We start from the raw sequence: 12,572 nt of genomic DNA, 5'->3' as shown, positions 1-12,572 counted from the left end.
GAGAGGAGGAAGGCAAAAGCACACGAAAGGAGAGGAGGAAGGTTAGTCGAAAGCGGAGAGAGAAAAGGAAAGGCAAAAGTTTAGGAGTGATAGTAGGGACTTTTGAGACTTTAGGGGAATGTTGGGACTATGACAGGGAAGGCAAGAGAGTTGGTTGATATAATGCAGAGAAGGAAGGTGGATATACTGTGCATCCAGGAGACCAGGTGGAAAGGTAGCAAGGCTAGAAGCTTAGCATCAGGGTTCAAATTGTTTTACCATGGTGTGGATAGGAAAATAAATGGAGTAGGATTTATACTGAAAGAGGAGTTTGTTAGGAATGTTCTAGAGGTGAAAAGAGTATCAGACAGGTTGATGAGTATGAAGCTGGATATTGAAGGGGTGATGTTAAATGTTGTTAGTGGCTATGCCCCACAGGTAGGATGTGAGTTAGAAGAGAAGGAGACATTCTGGAGGGAGTTAGATAAAGTGATGCAGAGCATCCCCAGAGGTGAGAGAGTGTAGCCTGACAACACAGAATGGTCGTGTGTAAAATAACCCTGGTGGTGAGGAAGATGAAGATTACAAAGGCAGAGCAGAGGACAAAGTAGTGGAAGCTGAGAAAGGAAGAATGTTGTGGAGTCTTCAGGAAGGAATTGAGACAGGCTATGGGTGGTCAGGAGGTGCTTCCAGGTGACTGGACAACTACAGCCAATGTGATCAGGGAGATGGGTAGGAGGGTACTTGGTGTATCATCAGGTAAGGCAAAAGTGGACAAGGAGACTTGGTGGTGGAACGAGGTAGTCCAGGAGTGTATACAGGAAAGAGGCTAGCTAAGAAAAAGTGGGACTCTGAAAGGACTGAAGAGAGTAGACAGGAGTACAGGGAGATGCAGCGTAAGGTGAAGGTAGAGGTGGCAAAGGCCAAACAAAGAGCATATGAGAACTTGTATGCTAGATTGGATAGTAAGGAGGGCGAGGTGGATCTGTACAGGTTGGCGAGGCAGAGAGATCAAGATGGGAAGGATGTGCAGCAGGTTAGAGTGATTAAAGATAGAGATGGAAATGTACTGACAGATGACAGGAGGGTAATGAGAAGATGAAAGAAGTATTTCAAAGAGTTGATGAATGAGGAAAATGAAAGAGAACAAAAAGTAGAAGAGGTGACTGTTGTGGAGCAGGAAGTAGCAAATATTAGTAAAAGTGAGGTGAGAAGGGCATTGAAGAGGATGAAGAGTGGAAAGACTGTTGGTCCGGATGACATACCTGTGGAGGTATGGAAGTGCTTAGGAGAGGTGGCATTAGAGTTTCTAACTAGTTTGTGTAACAAGATACTAGAGAGTGGAAAGATTCCAGAAGAATCAAGGTGTATTGGTGCCAATTTTTAAGAACAAGGGAAATGTGCAGACCTTGCATTACAGAGGTATAAAGCTAATAAGCCATACAATGAAGCTGTGGGAAAGAGTAGTGGAAGCTAGGTTAAGGGCAGAGGTGAGCATTTGTGAGCAGCAATATGGTTTCATGCCTAGAAAGAGTACATCAGATGCAATATTTGCTTTGGAGAGGAGCTGTGGTGTTGTATGAGGAAGTCTGGAGTGGCAGAGAAGTATGTTAGAGTGGTGCAGGACATGTATGAGAGCTGTAAGACAGTGGTGAGATGTGCTATAGGTGTGACAGAAGAGATCAAGGTGGAGGTGGATCTGCATCAAGGATCAGCTCTAAGCCCCTTTTTGTTTGCTCTGGTAATGGACAGGATGACAGATGAGGTTAGACAGGAGTCTCCATGGACTGTAATGTTTGCAGATGACATTGTGCTTTGTAGCAAGAGCAGGGAACAGGTGGAAGAAAATTTGAAGAGGTGGAGGTATGCTCTGGAAAGCAGAGGAATGAAGATTAGCTGCAGCAAGACGGAATACATGTGTGTGAATGAGAGGTACTCAAGAGGATCGGTGAGGCTACAGGGAGCAGAGGTAAAGAAGGTGCAAGACTTTAAGTACTTAGGGTCAACGGTCTAGAGCAAGGGAGTGTGTGGAAAAGAGGTGAAGAGGCGGGTACAGGCAGGTTGGAATGGGTGGAGAAAAGTGTCAGGTGTGTTGTGCGATAAACGAGCATCAGCGAGATGGAAAGGAAAGGTGTACAGGACAGTGGTGAGACCAGCAATGCTCTACAGCTTAGAGACAGTGGCACTGGAGAAAAGACAGGAGGCAGAGTTGGAGGTAGCAGAGCTGAAGATGTTGAGGTTCTCCTTGGGAGTGACAAGGATGGATAGGATCAAGAATGAGTTCATCAGAGTGACAACCCATGTTAGATGTTTTGGAGAGTCAGTGTTACAACCCGCAACATGTTGGTCGCGCTGTGTGTGTTTGTGCTTTGTAGCGTGTGTGTGTATATTGTGTCCAGGTCGCACGCCGCTCCGGATTCCACTCCAGGTTTTCCAACTGCTACTACACCAACGTGCTTCCACACGTGCGCTTCCGCCCTGAGTGGCGTCATCACTGAGTGGACCACTTATAAGCTAGGGAGAGACGCGGGAACGAGGAGGCGTGTAGGCGAGGTGTTGATTGTTTGGGGAGAGAGAGTTTGTGATTTTGGCGTTTTTTTGATATTGGCTTGTGTACCCTGGTTTTGACTTTATTGCATCCCTTTGACTTCAATTATTGCTTTGTCCCTTTTGGTTTGTTTGCTTGGTTTTTCTTTTTGTATATATTTTTTGTAAATAATTTCATTTTATGTTTGTGCACGCACCAGTAGCTGCCATTTGTTTTGGGGAAAAGGGAATTTATTCACTGTTTTTGGTTTAGGGAGAGTGGTGTGAAAACACACAGTGGTGTGAAAAACTGTTTGCCCCTTCCTGATTTCTTATTCTTTTGCATGTTTGTCACACAAAATGTTTCTGATCATCAAACACATTTAACTATTAGTCAAAGATAACACAAGTAAACACAAAATGCAGTTTTTAAATGATGGCTTTTATTATTTAAGGAGAAAAAAAAATCCAAACCTACATGGCCCTGTGTGAAAAAGTAATTGTCCCCTGAACCTAATAACTGGTTGGGCCACCCTTAGCAGCAATAACTGCAATCAAGCGTTTGCGATAACTTGCAACGAGTCTTTTACAGCGCTCTGGAGGAATTTTGGCCCACTCATCTTTGCAGAATTGTTGTAATTCAGCTTTATTTGAGGGTTTTCTAGCATGAACCGCCTTTTTAAGGTCATGCCACAACATCTCAATAGGATTCAGGTCATGACTAGGCCACTCAAAAGTCTTCATTTTGTTTTTCTTCAGCCATTCAGAGGTGGATTTGCTGGTGTGTTTTGGGTTATTGTCCTGCTGCAGCACCCAAGATCGCTTCAGCTTGAGTTGACGAACAGATGGCCGCACATTCTCCTTCAGGATTTTTTGGTAGACAGTAGAATTCATGGTTCCATCTATCACAGCAAGCCTTCCAGGTCCTGAAGCAGCAAAACAACCCCAGACCATCACACTACCACCACCATATTTTACTGTTGGTATGATGTTCTTTTTCTGAAATGCTGTGTAACTTTCACGCCAGATGTAACGGGACACGCACCTTCCAAAAAGTTTTTGTCTCGTCGGTCCACAAGGTATTTTCCCAAAAGTCTTGGCAATCATTGAGATGTTTTTTTAGCAAAATTTAGACGAGCCCGAATGTTCTTTTTGCTTAAAAGTGGTTTGCGCCTTGGAAATCTGCCATGCAGGCCGTTTTTTCCCAGTCTCTTTCTTATGGTGGAGTCGTGAACATTGACCTTAATTGAGGCAAGTGAGGCCTGCAGTTCTTTAGATGTTGTCCTGGGGTCTTTTGTGGCCTCTCCGATGAGTTGTCTCTGCGCCCTTGGGGTAAATTTGGTCGGCCGGCCACTCCTGGGAAGGTTCACCACTGTTCCATGTTTTTGCCATTTGTGGATAATGGCTCTCACTGTGGTTCGCTGGAGTCCCAAAACTTTAGAAATGGCTTTATAACCTGTACCAGACTGATAGATCTCAATTACTTTTGTTCTCATTTGTTCCTGAATTTCTTTGGATCTTGGCAGGATGTCTAGCTTTTGAGGTGCTTTTGGCCTACTTCTCTGTGTCAGGTAGCTCCTATTTAAGTGATTTTTTGATTGAAACAGGTGTGGCAGTAATCAGGCCTGGGGGTGGCTACAGAAATTGAACTCAGGTGTGATAAACCACAATTAAGTTATTTTTTAACAAGGGGGGCAATCACTTTTTCACACAGAGCCATGTAGATTTGGAGTTTTTTTTCTCCCTTAATAACGTAAACCTTCATTTAAAAACTGCATTTTGTGTTTAATTATGTTATCTTTGACTAATACTTAACGGTTTTTGATGAGCAGAAACATTTAAGTGTGACCAACATGCAAAAGAATAAGAAATCAGTAAGGGGCAAATAGTTTTTCACACCACTGTAGGTAAGTTATCTGTATTTTTGTTTGTGTTTTTTTTAGGTAAACTAGCTTATAAAATACAGATACCCTTTTTGTTTATTATTTTGGCCTGGGTCCACCCTGAAGCTGATCCTGGTGTTGTGTCAGTATTTATGTTGGCTCTGCGTAAAGCAATACAAACCCTGTCCTTTTGCCAGCTGAAGTGCCTGTCTATTTCTTTCTGGTATATTACACAATTATATTCCACCTTTTTCACACAGTTTAAAATAGAACCCCGAACCTATCATTTGCTGTACGGCCCAACCCTAGACTGGGACGTAACATCAAAGAGGCCAGATTGAGGTGGTTTGGGCATGTTCAGAGGAGAGATGGTGAATATATTGGTAGAAGGATGCTGAGATTTGGACTGCCAGGCAGAAGGTCTAGAGAAAGACCAAAGAGGAGATTTATGAATGCATTGAGAGAGGACATGAAGTTAGTTGGTGTGAGAGAAGAGGCTGCAGAGGATAGGGTTAGATGGAGGCAGATGATTCCCTGAACCCCTGAAAGGTAACAGCTGACAGACAAAGAAGAAGTGTTTTATATAGTATATAATACTTTTTAAAGAGGCAGACGGGCTAGTTAATGTTTCAGAGTTTCAGCATGAGCTTCCCCTCCCACACTTTAAGAAGTAAACCTGGACACTGAGTGTCTAACTGCAGCAGTTAACCGTTGATCTAGAGGTGAGTAATTAACTCAAAGATTTAAGGGGGCACGTGTAGTAACAGAATATTGTATGTTTCTTTATGATGAAAATGGCCATCTTTTTAATAGTCTCATATTGCTGTTTGCTAATTTTAATGTTAAAATAAGAACTCTTGATGTTATACTCTCATTGATATTTGGCAGTATATTCTTATTTAATACATGCAGTTTTAAAGTATTTGCATTTGAAGTATGCAGTAACTGTCCATTTTACCAGCTTCTGATGCTGCAAAAATGTTGGACAATGTTTATCGTGTCTGCAAATAAATGTCAATGTTACAAATGTTAAATGCTAATTCTGTTGTTCCCTTTCAAAAGCTACACTTGATGCTGCGTGAAAACGCTATGGGAAAATCTTTTCGTGTTGCCAGTTGTGAAGCATGTGTGTATCGAACACGTCAAATCTTGGCTTATATAACCTCGGTCAGGTGACGTCGTCTGATGAGACACACCTGCAGGTTATAAATACGAGTGAACCGGAAACATTCCTCAGATCTTTCTGTCTTCAGACCGCATTGTGTCGCATGCGGGTTACAAGCAAACTAAAAAGAAATAAAAAGTGTTTAACTCACTGATAAAATGCCTGAGTTTAAAGCGAGATGTGTGTGATAGATTCCTTTCGGAGGGCGATATCCACACTTTTTGTTTTTAGTGTTTTGGCGAAGAGCATGCTTTCCTTGGGCTTCAAGGAGTCTGTAAGCATTGTGATCTTCTCCCCATGAAAGTGCTTTCTTCAAAGAAAAACCACGAGCCGCGTCGCGTTCCTGGGGCTCACAAGCTGATCTGGCAAAGTTGCGCGAGACGGATTTCCCCCTCCTTTCTCTCCCCCTAACATCTGATCGGGAAGTTATCTATCTTGCCTTCTGGCCTGTTCGGCGACGCTGTTAATTCCGTTACCACTAGGTTTCGGGAAGCGAGGCTATATGAATAAGCCTTCGGGAAATTTCTTGCCCGCTGTGCTCAAGAGTCAGGACTGTCGGCCACCCAGTCTCGACCAGGTCTGACTATCGGCAGGCGAGAGGTGCCCCCTCGTAAAAACTGGGGTACGGAGATCGGCGGAGATCGGACCGCCGCACTGTCTTTTTCTCTAAGATGAAGTCCTGAAGCTTATGCGCCCAGGACCGTGGGGGGTGCCCCCCCCCCGGGGAGGGGCGCATAACATTTTTTTCAATAAGGAAGTGCCCTCCCCGGCACCCCCAGGAGGTCGGTGTTCAGATTCTGCCGCCATTGGTGTTTTGGACAACACCGGTCGGCGGAGATCGGACCGCCGTCTCCAACAGCACGAAAGTTCTTCTGTCATATCCTGCTGTGCTTTAGGATGCCGAACCACTAACAACTCCCCCCCTCCCACCCCCCGTATAGCAGAAGTTCTAAAACTTGTGCCCCTTCCGGAGAAACTGACAGCGTGGAAGCTACTGCCAGGCACTAAGGACTAAGGACAAGCTACTCCCTGGTACTAAGGACTATACAGAAAGGCTACAGGACTCAGTTCGCATATCGCCCTCCGCATTTTAACAGCGTGGTCTCCACTTCTGTAACACCGAAAAGGGCGCATCTGCTAACTCTCGAATTGCAGACGTTGCTGGAAAAAGGGGCCATAGACCATGTTCCCCAACAGACATAGAGTCAGGCTACTACAGTTGTTATTTCTTGGTTTCCAAGAAAACGGGGGGCTGTGTCCAATTTTAGATCTTTGCGGGCTGAACCGCTATCTCAAAAAGTACAGATTTAAAATGCCGACTGTCAAAATCATTGTTTCACAAATCCTGTTTGTGACAATAGATCTGAAAGATGCATATTTTCACATAGAAATTTTGCCACAACACAGGAAGTTCCTGAGGTTCGCTTTTGGGGGCAAAGCTTACCAGTATCGCGTCATTCCATTTGGTCTAGCTTTATCACCCCACACATATACAAAATGTATGGATGCAGTCCTGGCTCCCTTGCTACTCCAAGGCATCGGTATTTAAATTTAAATTACATAGACGACTTACTGATTCTGGCCCAGTCTCAGGAGTTATCGCTTCGACATCGGGATGTCGTCCTAGTTCAGAGGACAACATACTTGGGTGTCACATGGGATTCGATCATTATGCGGGCACAGCTGTCTCCTGCTCATATCGAATCCATTCTTAACGTCCTGAAGGAGATCAAGCTAGACCAGGAAGTGACTGTCCTTTAAAAATCTGTAGGCCTCATGGCAGCTGCATCCATGGTGATACCTTTGGGTCTCCTGCACATAAGAGCATTTTAGTTGTGGCTAAGAGCCAGGGGATTTCACTCAAGGGCCAATACCAAAAGGCAAATAAGGGTTACGCGCCAAGGACTTTGTACCCTTTCTATGTGGTTCAGACCCCGGTTTCTGTCTTTGGGTCCAACTCAAGGTCCGTCTTGTCGTCGCAAAATGTTAACGACAGATGCTTCCCTTACGGCTGGGGTGCGGTCTTGGATGGCCGTCCAGCCCAAGGGAGCTGGAGAGTCCATCTTCTCGCATGGCACATTAATTGGCTCTATGTGCTGGCTCTATTTTTGGCCCTACAGCACTTCCTTCAGCAGTTAAGAGGCTACCATGTTCTAATGCGGGTGGACAATACATCGGTAGTCTCGTACATAAATCGCCAGGGCGGACTGCGCTTGCGCTGCTTGAACAAGCTAGCGCATCAGGTTCTGCTTTGGGCACAGGAAAGGTTCCTGTCCCTCAGGGTGATTTACAGATGTCGCCATTAAAAACGCACGTTTCGAGAAAAGGGATCCCGCGACTTGCGTGTGTAAATGCCCTTTATTACCTGTAGAGGGCAGTCGTGTTTTAGTCTGAAGTATTGTGTGTCTACTGAAGCCGAAAATGTGTTCTCTTTCCTCGGCACCCATTGACAGCAAGCGACGGAGCTCATAAGTGTCGAGCTCAAACTGTAAATACTGATATGTATTTATTCTTCATTTTCTTCTCTCCTTCAATGATGGTACTTCTTTGACTGCGCTTTCTCCATTCAGTATTATAATTATTATTAGTAGTAGTGCTCCGAATTTATTATTGTTATTATTCTTATTATTATTGTAACGCAAAAAGACTACAAAAATATGTTAGCCTAAAACATCATTGTTTTTTGTGTTTATGCACTTTAAATATACAATAAACAATAAACTGTCTTGTGTGAAGTAAAAGTGAGTTGCGCATGGGTTTTTTTATTCAAAAGGCTGATAAATGCGTGCGCAGATATGAGCAGATTTATCGATAAAACAACGAACATTAAATGAAAAAAAAAAACACAAAAATATGTACTACTCTCTGAATACAAGGTGACAGCATGCAAAATCCCCGTGCTTTGACTGCACTTTGTCCATTCGTTAGTACTGTAGTAGTACACTAAAAAAAAAATGCTGGGTTTCTCTAAACACATCGTTGGGTTGTTTATGCTGGGTCAAAATTCTGTGTTATTTCAGGTACTTTAATCACACTGTTGAGTTGCTTTTTCGTATAAAAAAAAAACGAAAAAAGAAACTTCTCCGTTTTGTCCCTAGACCTTTTGTTCTGGTGTTTGTTTTAGAGCCCTAAAAAAGCATTCGCTAGTTAGTAAGTAAGTAAGCAAATAAAAGATAAATGAATAAATAGCTTTTTAGTATAGTAAAAGTATAGTAAAAGTACCATATGTATATATATATATATACATATGGTACTTTTACCATATGTATATATATATATATATATATAAAATGAAAATATTATGTATAAAGAAAATATAATTTATATATTCGTGTTTAATTAAATTCTTCACATTTAATGGTTAGTGCTTTAAATGGTAGGTGCAGACATTCACACTATTTTTTGGGGAAGAGCTTGGCTTGTACAGGCTACTTTACACTGATCAACAGTCGGTTCCCCCCGGTAACCAGCAGCTCAAAGGAGCAGTTATCGGCTATAACACGTAGTCTTCTGAGTTTGGAGGCCAGGGTTGGTTGGTTGGAAGCATGTTTGAAGGAGAAGATAACGTCACAAACACACACAAACTCTACGTGCACACACACACACACACACACACACACAAGTCCTAAAAAGATGCTTTAAAATTCATCTAAAATTCATTCATCGGCGTGTATAAACCTGCAGGCATTACCAAAAGGCAGCGTTTTGATCAAAAGGATGATAAACGTATGCGGAAAAATGCAGACATGAAGGACTATATTCGACAAGAATATAGAGAATAAGAATCATTTTTATAATAAAGATAATTAATTAAATAATAAAATTATATCAAATAAGAACTTTATCCAAAAGCCAGACCGAACAAATTTCTCATTCCCTGCTCAAGTAGTTAAATATGCTTATACTGTAGATACGTAGGTTACATTTTAAAAGTACAATCGCAAGTAAATTACAAACTGCATGTAATGTTGTAAAATAAATAAAACAGTATTAGACACAAATATATGATATGGTAGTATATAAAATTAAAAAGTTCAATAAGTGCTCAAATGTAAAGCAAACGCAATTATTAATTTATTGTTCATATTTAACTTTGTTCAGCCGTTTAATTTATAGGAAAAATAACGTTCCTACCAGCCGACTATTATTTTCTGTTTAAATTTAATGATGCCTGCGTGTGTGTGCAAATAGACAAATTTTACAAAGAATACAAAAGTGTATAATCTTTAATAAAGTTAGCCTAATACAATATTGTTTCCAATGCTAAAGCAAACATGGTTTTGTTTTAGTCTTTTTATCTGGATACAGCATGACAGCGCGCTCTGTAAAGCCTCTTCTGACCTTTCATTCATGATAGGTGTGAAGTTTTTAAACAAGGTTTTAAAACAAATTAAGCAGACTTACTATGAATTTCAAAGCACTAATTTGGGCATCTCTTTTCATCCTTATGAAAATAATATGAAGCACATACATTGTATATAAGATGCGCGCGCGGACACACAAAAACTCTCTGTGCACATACACACACAATTTAAAATATAAAAATCTAAATAAACAGAGCTCCGCCGTCTACGTGAGAACGGACGGGATTATGGAAACTAAAACAAAAAACTAAAGATGCTCTCGGGGCTTATGCCCTTACGGAGGATTTATAGAAAGAGAAAGTAAGAGTCTGTGCTTTGTGCACTTTAACCCGAGAGCGCACGCTAAACTGATGATTGTCGCTCTTCCTCACTTTCTCGCCGGTGTCTTAGACAGACAGAGGCTTGGTCTTTGTCTGTGTCTTCTTCTGCGCGCTTTGTCTTTGGCCCTGACACCTTTTACCGGTGCGACCGAATGATCACACGGAGTGTCGCGGTATCACGACCCGGCCCATTTTGAACAGTTTATGCGCGGCTCTGTCCCTCCCACAAGCCGTGTTGTTACATACATATCCACAAATACTTTAACAACACACACTTATCATGAATTGCATTTTATATGGATGTTACATATGAGAGGCGCGCACAAACACAAACTTATATAATATATTTACATACAAACATACTAATTACACATAAAAACATAATATATTCAGTAAATTTGTGAATTACAATCAAAGTAATTATGAAGCCTGATTTGATTGGTACCATTAAATCTTTTATTTCTATTTATTTCATGTTTTCCTGGCGAAAGCCATTTTAGGCAGAGACGTCTGCTCGGTCTTGTTAAATAGTTTATATATATATATATATATATATATATATATATATATATATATATATATATTGCCATATTCACGAATCAGGACATTCGCATAGTTAACACTATCAGATAGCTTACTATCAGGAAATTTAATTAATCTGAGGCATTGCCATGTCTTTTATTATTTTGTCCCTGTTAAAACATTACAAAAACTATATAAGAAACTTTTAAAGCACGAATTTGGGCATCTTATTTTATCATTATGAAAATAACATGAAGCACATATACATACATTCATTATGAAATATCTGTTGTAAAACAAAATAAAATTCATGTTTGCTTCAGCATTAGAAACAATATTGTTTTATGTTAACTTATACACAATTCATCGTTGTACTTGGTCCGGCTTTTAGATAAAGTCCTTCCATGCGGCATCTGGCGGATATTCAGTGAAGCACAACACATTTATTTAAATTCCCGAATGTTGCCTGCGGCAAGTCGCGGCACGCCGCACGCTAAATTGCGGCATCTCGCGAGAAAACACGTGCAGTCTTAATGGCGACATCTGTACATTCCGGGGCACATGAATGTGGGAGCAGACTTACTGTCCAGACAAGCTGTGACACACGGGGAATGGAGACTCCACCCTGAAGTAGTCAGTCAAATCTGATTTTTTATAGCAGAGGTGGACCGCTTTGCCTCCCAAGAGACAGCACAATGTCCCCTCTACTACTCTCTGACTCTTCCAGCTCCCCTGGGTCTGGACGCGATGGCCCATACGTGGCCCAGATTATGCCTTTATGCATTTCCTCCGATATCTCTGCTCCTGGGAGTCCTGGGGAGGGTTTGTCAACAGTGTTTGCGTTTCTTATTGATAGCGCCCAGAAGACCGACCAGAGTGTGGTTCTTGGATCTAATATCTCTCCTCGATGGCTCACCATGGGTGATTCCAGCGAGGAGGTATCTTCTGTCTCAGGCGCAGGGGACAATATTTCATCCCCGGCCCGAGCTTTAGAAACTTCATGTCTGGCTCCTGAGCGGAAACAACTAAGACAAGTTGTTCTTCCAGCCAGAGTTATTAAAACTATTCCAAGTGCTAGGGCTCCCTCCACTACAAGAGATTATGTCTTTAAATGGAATGTATTTGAACGTTGGTGCATGAAAAAGCATGTAGACCCAGTCCACTGCCGAATTGTTTCAGTGCTGGAGTTTCTGCAGAAAAAGTTGTCCTCGGGCTTGTGTCCTAGTACTCTCAGAACGTACGTAGCCGCTATTTCAGCCTGCCATGTTCTGATTGATGGGGTTTCCGTGGGAAAGCACCCTTTTGGTGCCCGTTTTATTCGTGGAGCTAGACGGTTGAGGCTACCCACTAGAGCCACTGTCCCTTTTTGGGATTTATCTATCATGCTCGAAGGTCTAATTCACACCCCTTTTAAAGTAGACTTTGCCTCTGGGCTAGTCAAGGCCGTTTTGCATCCTCACTCGAACTATCTTCCGAAAGTTCCATTCTCAACCATGCACCCTGTTGTTCTCGAAGCCTTCTGTCCTCCGCCTTTTACAGCTCCGGAGCAGGAGAGACTTCACTTACTGTGTCCAGTACGTGCTCTTCAGATTTATGTTCACCGCACCAGCCAGTGGCATAAGTCAGAGCAACTTTTTATATGCTATGGGGGCCGCAACCGGGGGGTGGCCGCCACTACACAGACCTTGTCACACTGGGTGAAAGATGCTATTGCCCTATCCTATGAGGCGCGTGGGCTCACTTGGCCTTTAGGAATCAGGGCTCATTTGACCAGGGGGATCGCCTCATCTATTGCGCTGGCAAGAGGTATTCC

The sequence above is a fragment of the Clarias gariepinus genome, chromosome 5 (assembly GCF_024256425.1).
Source record: "Clarias gariepinus isolate MV-2021 ecotype Netherlands chromosome 5, CGAR_prim_01v2, whole genome shotgun sequence".
Taxonomy (NCBI): domain Eukaryota; kingdom Metazoa; phylum Chordata; class Actinopteri; order Siluriformes; family Clariidae; genus Clarias; species Clarias gariepinus.
The sequence above is the reverse complement of the archived record's forward strand: the minus strand, read 5'-3'. Positions refer to the sequence as shown.